We start from the raw sequence: 13,499 nt of genomic DNA on the forward strand, positions 1-13,499 counted from the left end.
ACTGTCAGGGCCTCTGTGTTATGATTCTTTCTTTTCCATACGTACGAGGCAAGTCTCAAAGGAACTATACAGCACTACCACCGTCTTGTCTCAGTTAAACAAGCCAAGTCCGGGGGGGACGGGAGGGGGAGGAGAGAGAGGGGAGGGGATAATGCATGTGTATGATGATTGTATTCCATTGTGGTTATTGAAATCATACTTATTTGGGGGATTATTATGCTCCAATATGCATGTGAAAGCCATGAGTGATGACATTCAATGACGCAGAGGGATAAGCTGCAATGACATCTGCTGCACTGCTAGGAGGTAACTAATAACCACAACCTGTGAATAGAGAAAGAAACCCTTAAAAATGACTGCTGACAAACACAATGAAAAAGATGCATGGATTTTGTGCTTCAATGGTGCTCATCTCTTGTGGAGTGGATTGCTTGTCATTATGTTACTGTGACATGAAAATGGCATTCTGCTTTTTCAGAGGTATCTGCTGAGTGAATGTCAGAGACACTCTTCCAGGGAAAACAGTAAACACGAATCATACACCCACTGAACTTTCAGGGGTTTTAGTCCTTCATTCCCGCAATGTTTCAGGGAAACAGAATGCCTTTAGAACCTAACAAAAGGGATATCAGCTTATCAACACTACAATCCAGGAGGTAAATCATATGGCTGTGAAGTAAAAGCCACTTTTAAATCAAATTATCTGGATTCTTATAATCTTTATTCTTTCCAGGTTTTTTACTAAATCAGTGAAGGTTGATATCTCCAGTGTTAAATATTCTTGAATTTCACTCAGGTTACCTGTGGTATCCTCTTTCCAATACCGGGGGGCAGGGGAAGATAAGAGAGAAAAGACACATTGGATCAAATATGAAAAAGAAAGAGGTCCAGGTTCAGGCACAGATGTTATCCCCCAGACCACTAGACCAACATGCAACTGGGACACCTATATTGGGAGGGCACCTTGGAATTGACCTAAAGCTAGCACTCTAACCCCCATACTTAAACCTGCTGGGTAATTGTAGAACAGGGCTACAAAATCTAAAAATGGAAATAGTTTTGTTTCATATAAATCCCCACGTTTCTCTGGCACTGTCCCTAGATGCAGTGGAGAAGAGGACTTTAATCCTGAAGCCGCAGAGCCAGCAATTCTTGAGTGAGCCTGAGTTGACACCAAATAAGTAGTTACTGAAAAGTTTCTGCCTCTGAACATAGCTCTTTATCTAAGGCCTTGAGCCAGAGCAGAGATTACCCGAAAAGAATAAGTTATTACAAAAGTGCTCTGTTCCCAGTTTGTCAAGTCAGCCACCTCTGAACTATATAAACCGCTTATGGATTCCCACAGTGGCCAAGGGATTAATTTTGCATCTAAGTTAATAGATGAGCTGTATCGAATCAATCTATATATCTCTATCTATTTTAGGATTTGGTATTGCTACCTATCTATTCTAGTATCCAGCACCTTCGCTACTCTTGTTCAGCTGGGTTACCCTTGGGCTGATATATTTAACCAGAATAAATATGCTGGGACTGGAGTACCAGAAGTGAGCTGCTTGATGCAAGTATATAAGAACATTATTTCATGCGTACAGTTGTATGTGCAACAATGCACCTGGATTCTGCTTGTACTTCCTGGTGGTGTGAGCAGCAGCTTCTTTTCCCTAATGATTTATGTTTGAGAATTAGATATCCTGTACAGGTCACTCAGCTGCTAACCATCAAAACTATGTCAAAAAATTACAGAAAAGGCTTTTATGCATATAACTGGCTACTGAAAAAGCAGAGAAAAGCCCAGCAGTAACAATAAGCAGTGGGATGAATGACTCAAGCGTTCACACATTTCCAAAGAGAGAGAGCACTGATACAAAAGCTGACACTAGGAGTAGGTCTACACTTGCAGCCGTGGGTGGAGTACAAACACTGCACACCCAGCTAACATAGGTATAAATTGCAATGAAGATGGTGAAACACTGCCTAAGCAAGTAGAAATGCTCCTGAACTCCTAGGGTATATACCCTACGTGGGCTATCTACATGTAGAAAAACTGCCTCCCATGTCTATGCTACTATTTTTTAGTAGTGCAGTGTCCTGCTGCCTACTGCAGGTGAAAGACTCCAGCAGCAGGGAAAGGCTGAGGCAGCGGGAAAAGGCTCCTCGGTGAGGAGCTGCTAGACCCAGAAATCGGCAACCTTTGGCACGCGGCTCGCCAGGGTAAGCCCCCTGGCGGGCCGGGCTAGTTTGTTTACCTGCCGCGTCCGCAGGTTCGGCCGATCGCAGCTCCCACTGGCCGCGGTTCGCCGCTCCAGGCCAAGGGGTGGTGGGAAGCAGCGGCCAGCATGTCCCTCGGCCTTCACTGCTTCCCGCAGCCCCCATTGGCCTGGAGCAGCGAACCGCAGCCGGTGGGAGCCGCAATCGGCCAAACCTGCAGACGCGGCAGGTAAACAAACTAGCCCGGCCCGCCAGGGGGCTTACCCTGGTGAGTCGCGTGCCAAAGGATGCCGATCCCTGTGCTAGACTCTTTCCCATTTCCTCCCTCTCTGCCAGAGCCTTTCACTGCCACCTATAGCTACATATATCCTACACACTGTCACAAGTGTAGACAAAGTCTAAGGGTAAAAATAAATTGACAAGAAGCTGGAAAGGCAAATTGTGGAAAGGCAAATACATGGTATAATTTGGGGAGGGAAATGGGTCCCACCAGAATGCTTCTTCAGAGCTTGCCTTGCAGATGTTGATTTATTTTGGCTCCCTAGAAATCTGAAGTTTATTCCAGTGCCTGTGACAATGCACTATATCTATCCAACAGACATCAAATGGAAGAAGGCCAAGAACTGTCCATAGTATTATTCACTATTGTTAGTAGTAATATTAACATACCATCTGGAGATATACCTATCTCATAGAACTGGAAGGGACCCTGAAAGGTCATTGAGTCTAGCCCCCTGCCTTCACTAGCAGGACCAAGTACTGATTTTGCCCCAGGTCCCTACGTGGCCCTCTCAAGGTTGGAATTTACAGCCCTGGGTTTAGCAGGCCAATGCTCAAACCACTGAGCTATTCTTCCCCCCGGAAGCCTTACTCTAGAAGCCTTAGTCATGGACCAGGTGCTATACAACCACAAAAAGATGGCTCCTGCCCCAAAGAGCTTACAATGTGAGTATAAGCCAATATACAACAGGTAGATACAGACAGACGGAGGAGTACAAAAAAGAGTGAGACAATATTGGTCAGCGTGATAGGCAGTGGTCTCAGCACACCAGTGGCCTAACTGTTGTCAAGGTTTTTTTTCTAGGCATCATAGCAAAGGAGAGGTTTAAGGACAGATTTGATGGAGGATAATGAGGTAGCTCTGAGAATGTTTACTGGGGTTGGGGCGGGGATGGTTCTGCAAGCATGAGAGGTAGCCTGGGGGAAAGTATGAAGGTGCTTGTTTGAAAATTTTAACAAGCAGAGAGTAGAGGTTGGCATCAGTGTCTGGTAGATTGCAGGAGTCAACATCTCACTAGTGGGAATAAGTTGTGAAGGACCTGGAAAGCAAAGACCAGCAGCTTATTTTTAATGTGGTGGAGAAGGGAGATCCAGTGGTGAGGTGCAAAGACAGGAATGATGTGGTCAAAGTGATGGCCAAGGGAAATGACCTTTGTAGCAGTATTTTGAATGGAGATGAGCAAGGCAAGATTGTATTTGTCAAGATCAGAGAAAAGGATGTTGCAGTAATTGACACACAGTAGGATGACAGCTGGATGAGAAATAAATGATATTTCTCATGTAGAGCTAAACACAAATGCTGAGAAATTTGTGCCAATTAATGCTCAGCATGATGATGTCCAGAAGCAGGGTCCAGGAATCCTTGAATTTATTCAGGCAATGCTAGAGCCTAATCATAATCCAGCCATAGCAGTGATTGCTAGACCCTATTTGCCATAAGGAGAACTATTACAGTAAGCAGGCCACCTGTTTAAATTAGTTATTATGTGACCAGTTACTCTGGGCACTCTGAACTTTGATCTAATTCTTAGACTTGACAATGTAGGGACATCTGCACTTTAACAGGTTAGAATGGGAAACAGTGATTAGTATATATCAAAAGTGAGCTATCGTGATAGATTAATAGCCCCTATAACACAAAAGATGTAGTATGGTGTTCAACATTACAGAAAGACAATCTGTCTGCCTATCAGCCACATTTCCAAAAGTACCTTTCAGTCACCCAGAAACAGAGGTAGGCCAAATCAGTGGCCACAAAGATCTCCAGCCTGTAGGACTGTCTGATCACATTCTCTACTGTACTGGATTGCACTGTTTCACAGGGCACTCCCTCAGCTATCTAGTGTGCTGTGTTGCCTGGCCTATTTGGATTGCCTCTTACTCACAATATACACACAGTCTGTTTCTTTTCCTCATGTGTATCTTTAATTTTTAGATTCCCAGCACCACAAAACATAATACAGGTATGTGTCCAGAGGAGCCCTCCACTCAGCTTTTTCTGCCACATGCAGCTTACTTTCTGAGCATCCTCCCATACTTCCTGTTCTGGCAAATTATATATCTTCCTGTGGCAGGTCTGTAAGCCCCCTGCTGGAGACCTTTTGTCCCTGCCACATCCTGCTCCAAAAAAGGGCAGTAGAGAGGTCCTCCAAGGTGCCTAGAGCAGCTGTGTGGAAAGCAGCCAATCAGGGTCCAGAAGGCTTGTATAAGAGGAACTGCAGGGCCAGAATGAGATCAGTTCTTTGTTAGACCTGGAGGAGAGTGGATAGTGTACCTGGCTGGCTGAGGGAGCTGCAGGATCTTGGACAGGGCAGTGCTGCCGGAAGTCAGGGCGAGCAAGCAGGAGTGCTGGCCTAGCTGCTGGGACTCCACCAGGACAAGGCCCTGAGGTAAGGGTGAAGATTGTTCTGGAGCCACGGGAAGTGACCCAGGGAATTAGAGCAGCAGTGTGGCTTAGATAAAGGGACATGACATGGTTGCTATCTATAGGGTCTCTGGGCTGAGACCAAGAGTAGAGGGCAATCCTGGGTATTCCTAGACTTTGAGGCACCTCAGAAGGGAAACTGAACCATAGTGGCCCAGCTGGAGAGCTGCAGCCAGAAAGGCCCTAAGAGGGCAAAGACGCTGCTTCCAGGGAGGGAGCCATGGGACAGTTCTCTATTCTGGAGCAGGGACAACTTGAGAGAGACATTAGAGGGCATTGAGAAAGGCCCCTGTTGGACTTGTACCCCAGAATGGGGCTTGCTTTATCTTTCTTTCACATATAGACTGTATGAAGACCCACCACAAAGAGTGTGTGTGTGTGGGCATGTGCACTGAGAAAGGGGGTGCTTGTGAGAGGTGCATGCACCCCATTACACTCTCCTTGTTGTGCTAATTACTCCTTTAGTCCAGTCATTGCCTCCAAGTATCAAGATTCTCACCATAACAGGTTAATTGGAGGCAATTAAGTAGTCTTCTCTGTTTTGCAATTACCTAAGTGACCAGTGTGCTACAGGTAGTACTCTGTCACATACTCACTCGTGCCTTCTTATGGAATTCAATAGGAATTGGCCACCAAACTTCCCTTAGACACCTGTGAAAGTCAGACTTTCACCTTAATTCGGGTGCTTCACACCCCTGGACCTACTGTTATATCATCTGGTGTATATGGAAAATAGTTTATTGTTAAAGAACTTAATAGTCATGTTGTTGACCTTTGAATGTCAGCCAATGGGCATGCATAATCCCATTATTAAAATAAAATCACAGTAATTTGTACATCTATGTGTTGGGATCATATTAATCATCCAAAGGAGCTACTATATTTTCAAGTCCTTATTTGCTGCTAGGAAAATACCTGTTCTGAAAATTGTCTTCATATATTTAATATTTATGAGTCAGAGCTGTTACTGTCAGTCATGAAAAATAATTATGTGTTAGGAACTTAAAAGATGTGCAAAATGTTTTGTTCCTATTTCAGGAAAATTAGGCTATTTTTATATTTTCCTGGCAAAAAATCTGTTTTTATTTTTGTCTTGATATACAATATTTTGAAATGTACCAGATATTTGAAACTTACTGGTCTCCTAAAGTCACTTTTAGCTACTGAACTGGACCCTTTTCAATGCAGTTATCCTACACTGTTTCCATATAAATCCCTGGTTGGTGAATCCAGGTCTGGTGAGAAGAAACCTATGCGCATTAGGTGCACTTGCATGGGGCCTCTTATCTCAGGGGGGGGCCCACCCACCCCAACCAGGCTTGACCAAGCTGATGGAGAAACTGGCCCATATCAAAGTGGCCTAGCAGGTGACACTGACGTTTTGCCCTGCCTGTATGCTGTAGGGAGAGTCAACTGGCCAGCATAGGGAGCCAGCCCAACCCCACAAGACAGAAACCGCTGTGAAGTGAGTGTGGGGTGAGCTTGATCTCCAGTCCTGCCTCCCACCCCAGGAGCAGAATTCAATGTCGAGCCTCCCCTCCCCCAGACCTCCCACCCTGGGGCAGGGCCTGCCCCTCCAAGTGCCTCCCACTCCAGGTAAGGTGGGAAACCCCAATTTTGATAGTGCACCAGGCCCAAAATTCTTTAATCCAGCTCTTTCTCACCACTGGCCAGTGTTCTGGTTTGCATATAGAAAATGAAGTGAGACGCATGGATTTTCAATCCAGATGGCTTTAATTTTACAATAAGGAAAACAATAAAGGAAAGAGGCAATGGACAGGTCCAACTCCACCGATTTCAATGGTGTCACAGTGGCATAGAACTAGAGTAGCAGTTAATCAGCTGCAGTGAATGTCAGCCTTTATGAAAAAGAAGAGAGCTCGGTGTGACTCACTCCATCATAGGTCTAGCTGTGGCTGCCTCCAGCCATTGTTTAGAATGGCTACGAGGAGTCTTTGTGTGAGAAATATAAAAGCTCTCAAGTTAGCAATAAATAAAGATCATTCACTTACTCTCACTCTTTCCTGTGTTCTGAATTTCTGGGCCACCTTGAGCTGATGCACAGCACTACCCTCCTCAGCTGACAGTTCTCCTAGAATCCTTCAGGCATATTCAAGATGAACCAGAAAAGACAAGAAAACATTACAGCATTATAACAGGGACACAGCTCCCTATGAAAGTATATTTTGTGGGAGAAGGGGGATATTTCGTGACACCTCTGTGACCAAAGCCTCTGGAACGCTTCGTTGTATGGGGGTCATTGAATGATTCTTTTGCCAGTACAAAATGCATTTTTCATGTAGAGCAGGGGGGTTTCAAACCTCTTAATAATGCAAAGCACGTGATTATCTTGTGGACATCACACCTGCCATTTGCTATACTAGAACATCCCTGCTGCAATGACAACTATTGTATAGGTGGGAAAGTACTGAACATATGTTTGCTGGAAACAGGGAGGAGTTGGCGCTAGCATCATAAAAGCAGCCAGTGATCGTGGACCACCAGTACTCTACAGATCAGTCTGGAAACCTATAACTCAGGCCTGGTCTACACTACGAATTTAGGTCAACTTTAGCAGCGTTAAATCGAATTAAGCCTGGACACGTCCACACGACGAAGCCCTTTCTTTCAACTTAAAGGGCCCTTTAAACTGGTTTCTTTACTCCACCTCCAACGAAGGAATTAGTGCAAAAATCGGCCTTTGCGGGTCAGATTTGGGGTAGTGTGGACGGAATTCGACGTTATTGGCCTCCGGGACCTGTCCCACAGTGCTTCATTGTGACTGCTCTGGACAGCACTCTCAACTCAGATGCACTGACCAGGTAGACAGGAAAAGCCCCGCGAACTTTTGAATTTCATTTCCTGTTTGCCCAGCATGGAGAGCACAGGTGACCATGCAGAGCTCATCAGCACAGGTAACCATGATGGAGTCCCAGGATCGCAAAAGAGCTCCAGCATGGACAGAATGGGAGGTACGGGATCTGCTCAACATATGGGGAGACGAATCAGTGCTAGCTGAACTCCGTAGCAGTAAACGAAATGGAAAAATATTAGAAAAGTCTCCAAGGCCATGAAGGACAGAGGCCATAACAGGGACTCACAGCAGTGCCACGTAAAAATTAAGGAGCTAAGGCAAGCCTACCACAAAGCCAGAGAGGCAAACGGAAAGTCTAGGGCAGAGCCGCAAACATGCCGCTTCTACGCGGAGCTGCATGCCATTCTAGGGGGTGCAGCCACCACTACCCCAACCGTGTGCTTTGACTCCATCAATGGAGAAACACGCAACAGGGAAGCAGGTTTGGGGTACGTGGAAGATGATAGTTCACAGTAAGGAAGCGGAGAAACCGGTTTCCCCAACAGCCAGGATATGTATCACCCTGGACTTGGAACCAGTAACCCCCAAACTCACCCAAGGCGTGCTCCCAGACCCTGAGGGCACACAAGGGACCTCTGGTGAGTGTACCTTTGTAAATATTACACATGGTTTAAAAGCAAGTGTGTTTAATGATTGATTTGCCCTGGCAATCGCGGCCAGTACAGCTACTGGAAAAGTCTATTAACGTGTATGGGGATGGAGCGGAAATCCTCCAGGGACATCTCCAGAAAGCTCTCCTTCATGTACTCCCAAAGCCTTTGCAAAAGGTTTCTGGGGAGGGCTGCCTTATCCTGTCCACCATGGTAGGACACTTTTTACCACACCAAGCCAGTAGCACATAGTCTGGAATCATTGCATGGCAGCGTATGGTCCCGGTGTTTGCTGGCATGCAGACAACATCAATTGTTATCCTCAGGAGAGTGATAAGGAAAGAGAGATATCATTCACGGTCACCTGGTTGAAATGGGGTGATTTTATTAAGGGGACATTCAGAGGTGCCCGTTCCTGCTCGGCTGAACAGAAATGTTCCCCGCTGTTAGCCACGCGGTGTGGGGGAGGGGTGAAGTGATCATCCCAGAGAATTGGGTGTGTGTGGGGGCAGAAGGGGGTAGTTGGGTTTGTGCTGCATGTTAACCCGGAAACCCCAGCCCCTCCTTTTACATTGCAAACCCATTTTAAATGGCCAACCCAATGGGTCCTTGGTATGGGAAATGAGGGCGCTGATGTTTGAAACCATTCCCACATGTTATGAAGGTTAAAAAAGCCCAAAGACTGTGGCTTACCATGGCTGCCTGCAAGCCAAATTCTTTTGCCTGGCACCGCGTGAGTGATCTCTCACCAAACCGGCAGGCCCTCAATATAAGAGGAAAAATGCAACCTTGTAACGAAAGCACATGTGCTGTGTAATGTGAACAGCAAAATTTAACGTGAAAGAGTGTACCCATTGTTCTCTAAAATGTGTCTTTTTTTTTTTTTTTTTAACCACCTCTCCCTTCTCCTCCACCAGCTGCAAATGTTTCTCCTTCGCAGAGGCTAGCGAAGATTAGAAGGAGAAAATGGCGGACTTGGGATGATATGTTCACGGAGCTCCAGATGTCCTCCCACGCTGAAAGAACACAGCAGAATGCGTGGAGGCAGTCAGTCAGAGTGCAAAAAAGCACAATTTGAATGATAGGAGAGGTGATGGGATGAATCGCGGGCTGAACAGAGCAAGTGGCGGGCTGAAGATGATAGGTGGTGTCAGCTTGCAGACAGAAGGCAAAAGTCAATGCTCCAGCAGCTGGAGCATCAAGCTGATATGCTCCAGCATATGGTTGAGCTGCAGGAAAGGCAGCAGGAGCAGAGACCACCGCTACAGCCCATGTAACCAACAGCCCTCCTCCCAAGTTCCATAGCCTCCTCACCCAGATGCCCAAGAACACAGTGGAGGAGCCTCTGACCATCCAGTCACACCACCCCAGATGATTGCTCGAGCATCAGAAGGCTGGCCTTCAATAAGTGTTAAAGTTTCAAACTGCAGTGTGTCCTTTTCCTTCCCTCCTCCCCCACCCATCCCGGGCTACCTTGGCAATTATCCCCCTTGTTCTGTGATTGAATTAATAAAGAATGCATGAATGTGAAATAACAATGACTTTATTGCCTCTCCAAGTGGTGCTTGAAGGGGGGAAGGGAGGGTGGGGTGGTTGGTTTACAGGGAAGTAGAGTGAACTGGCGGGGGCAGAGGGTTCATCAAGGAGAAACAAACAGAAGTTTCACACCGTAGCCTGGCCACTCACAAAACTGGTTTTCAAAGCTTCTCTGATGCGCACCACGCCCTGCTGTACTCTTCTAACTGCCCTGGTGTCTGGCTGCACGTAATCAGCAGCCAGGTGATTTGCCTCAACCTCCCATCCCGCCATAAATGTCTCCCCCTTACTCTCACAGATATTGTGAAGCGCACAGCAAGCAGCAATAACAATGGGGATATTGGTTTCGCTGAGGTCTAGCCGAGTCAGTAAGCTGCGCCAGCGCGCTTTTAAACATCCAAATGCACATTCCACCACCATTCAGCACTTGCTCAGCCTATAGTTGAACAGGTCCTGACTACTGTCCAGGCTGCCTGTGATCGGCTTCATGAGCCATGGCATTAAGGGGTAGGCTGGGTACCCAAGGATAACGATAGGCATTTCAACATCCCCAACGGTTATTTTCTGGTCTGGGAAGAAAATCCCTTCCTCCAGCTTTCAAAACAGACCAGAGTGCCTGAAGACGCGAGCATCATGTACCTTTCCCAGCCATCCCACGTTGATGTTGGTGAAACCTCCCTTGTGATCCACCAGGGCTTGCAGCAGCATTGGAAAGTACCCCTTGCGGTTTATGTACTCGGTAGCTTGGTGCTTCAGTGCCAAGATAGGGATATGGGCTCCGTCTATCGCCCCATCACAGTTTGGAAATCCCATTGCAGCAAAGCCATCCACTATGACCTGCATGTTTCCCAGAGTCGCTACCCTTGGTATCACTAGGTCTTTGATTGCCCTGCCAACTTGGATCACAGCAGCCCCCACAGTAGATTTGCCCATTCCAAATTGATTCCCGACTGACTGGTAGTTGTCTGGCGTTGCAAGCTTCCACGAGGCTATTGCCACTCGCTTCTCAACTGTGAGGGCTGCTCTCATCCTGGTATTCTGGCGCTTCAAGTCAGGGGAAAGCAAGTCACAAAGTTCCATGAAAGTGCCCTTACACATGCAAAAGTTTTGCAGCCACTGGGAATCATTCCACGCCTGCAACACAATGCGGTCCCACCAGTCTGTGCTTGTTTCCCGGGCCCAGACTCGGTGTTCCATGCCATGAACCTGCCCCAGTAACACCATGATTTGCACATTGCCGGGGCCTGTACTTTGTGAGAGGTCTATGTCCATGTCAATTTCCTCATCATTCCCGTCGCCGCGCTGCATTCACCTCCTCGGCTGGTCCTGGTTTTGCTTTGGCATGTCCTGGCTCTGCATATACTCCAGGACAATGCGTGTGGTGTTCATAGTGCTCATAATTGCCACGGTGGATCTGAGCGGGCTCCATGATCCCAGTGGTATGGCGTCTGGTCTGACAAAAGGCGCGAAACTGAGGGAGGGAGGGGCAAGTGACAACATGGCGTACAGGTACTGGGAATTAAAATCAACAAAGGTGGCTGTGCATCAGGGAGAAACACAAACAACTGTCACACACAATGGCCCCCCCAAAGATTGAACTCAAAACCCTGGGTTTAGCAGGCTGTTGATTTCACTGAGGGAGGGGGAAGCAAATGAATACATCTATTTTTTTACATCTTGAGCTGGCAGCAGACGGTGCAGCATGACTGATAGTCCTCGGCATCTTCTAGGTGCTTGGCAGAAGATTCTGTACTACGACGGCTAGCCATCATCGTCAAGATGGTTCAATGGGACTGCCGGCAGGACTGAGTCTCCAGGAGACAAAGCATGTCTGCCCAGGTGCCTCTGATTGAACTGGAATACGACGATGACGGATATTAATCGTAATACACCATCTACTGCCAAAAGGCAAGGGGCTGCTGCTGTGTAGCAATGCAGTACCATGTCTGCTGGCACCCAGATGACATATGGTGACGGTGAGCTGAGCGGGCTCCATGCTTGCCATGGTATGTTGTCTGCACAGGTAACCCAGGTAAAAAGGCGCAAATCGCTTGTCTGCCGTTGCTCTGACGAAGGGGGAGGGGCCTGACAGCATGTACCCATAACCCCCCGCGACACTATTTTGCATCATCAGGCATTGGGATCTCAACCCAGAATTCCAATGGGCGGCAGAGACTGCGGGAACTGTGGGATAGCTACCCACAGTGCAACGCTCCGGAAGTCGACGCTAGCCTCGGTACCGTGGACGCGGTCCGCCGACTTCATGCACTTAGAGCATTTTATGTGGGGACACACACAACCGACTGTATAAAACCAATATCTATAAAACTGGCTTCTATAAATTCAACCTAATTTCGTAGTGTAAACATACCCTTAGTGAACTGAACTAAATCATAGGCTGGGAGTCACGCATTTATGTAGTTTGGGCCTTTGAAAGGACTGTGAATAGCTAATCAGCCAAACAATGGGTTTTCTACTGAAGGCACGGATTTGAAGTGATGGAATTTTAGGAGGTAGGCCATTTACATTCCCATCACGTCAAGTGATTCCTAAGAAGTCCACTTAATACATATTGTTCCCAAAAGTCCTTTGAAGCTCACACATACAAAAACAGACATCTGTATTTTAATACAATGACTTTCTAAGCACTGAAGGTTGTAGTTTATATTGAGACTGGATATTTTTCTAACATCTGTTCTAGGACTTACTTGGGGGAAATTTTATGGCTTGGGCTAAACAGGAGGTCAGCATAAATGATCACAGTGGTCCCTTCTGGCCTTGGAATCTATGAATTTCCCCATGTGAGATTAACTCTGAAATGTTTTGAGGCCTCTCTGATCCTTTGTTTTCCCATGTATGGGCTCTGCTTGGGGCCCAACCCTTAAGCAGTCAAATCTGCTGAAACTTGTTCAGCCTTATGCCTAAAATGTCAAGGCATTCTGGCCCAGGGTGGTGGTGTCTTGCGTTTGTCCCCTTCTGGGGACAATCTCTGACATTCATCATCTACACTTTGCATTTGAATCCTTCTCCTCTTGCTTGCTCACATAAGCTGAGTGTCACCTTTGGCAGCTTTCTCATGGCTTCAAGCTTGTGAATAACTTCAGCATTGGCTGACACGTATGGCTGCTCTTACAACAATTTTTGTATTAGGTGTGTGTTATTTTGCCCACATCTAACAATCTCAACACCTATAGCATCCTGACCTTGCCCAGGCTTGTTCCCCTGCACAGTAGAGTCTTTCTCAGAAACAGCTTCCTTTAGAAGATGCAGTGCCTCCCTGCATCTGGGCTGATGTGCTCCCTGATGCAATCCTATTCCCAGGGCCATTGCCTATTTGAAAGAGGGCCTCAGGTGGCCTCCAGCTCCAAAAAAACTGTAAACTTGCAATCCCAGTGATCAGATTAAAGGTGATTGGCAGGGGTTCAGACTCACTTGTCTGACACGCTTTCAACTGCATAGCAACAGTTATCTTTGAACCATATTCCAGAAAACTGGCTGGGTCTGAGAATGGGAATTGTTTCTTTGTGGATTGCTGTCACTGCTATCTAATGAGATAAAATTGTAATGAATCTGACTACATTGCTTA

The sequence above is a fragment of the Trachemys scripta genome, chromosome 3, assembly GCF_013100865.1.
Source record: "Trachemys scripta elegans isolate TJP31775 chromosome 3, CAS_Tse_1.0, whole genome shotgun sequence".
NCBI lineage: Eukaryota > Metazoa > Chordata > Testudines > Emydidae > Trachemys > Trachemys scripta.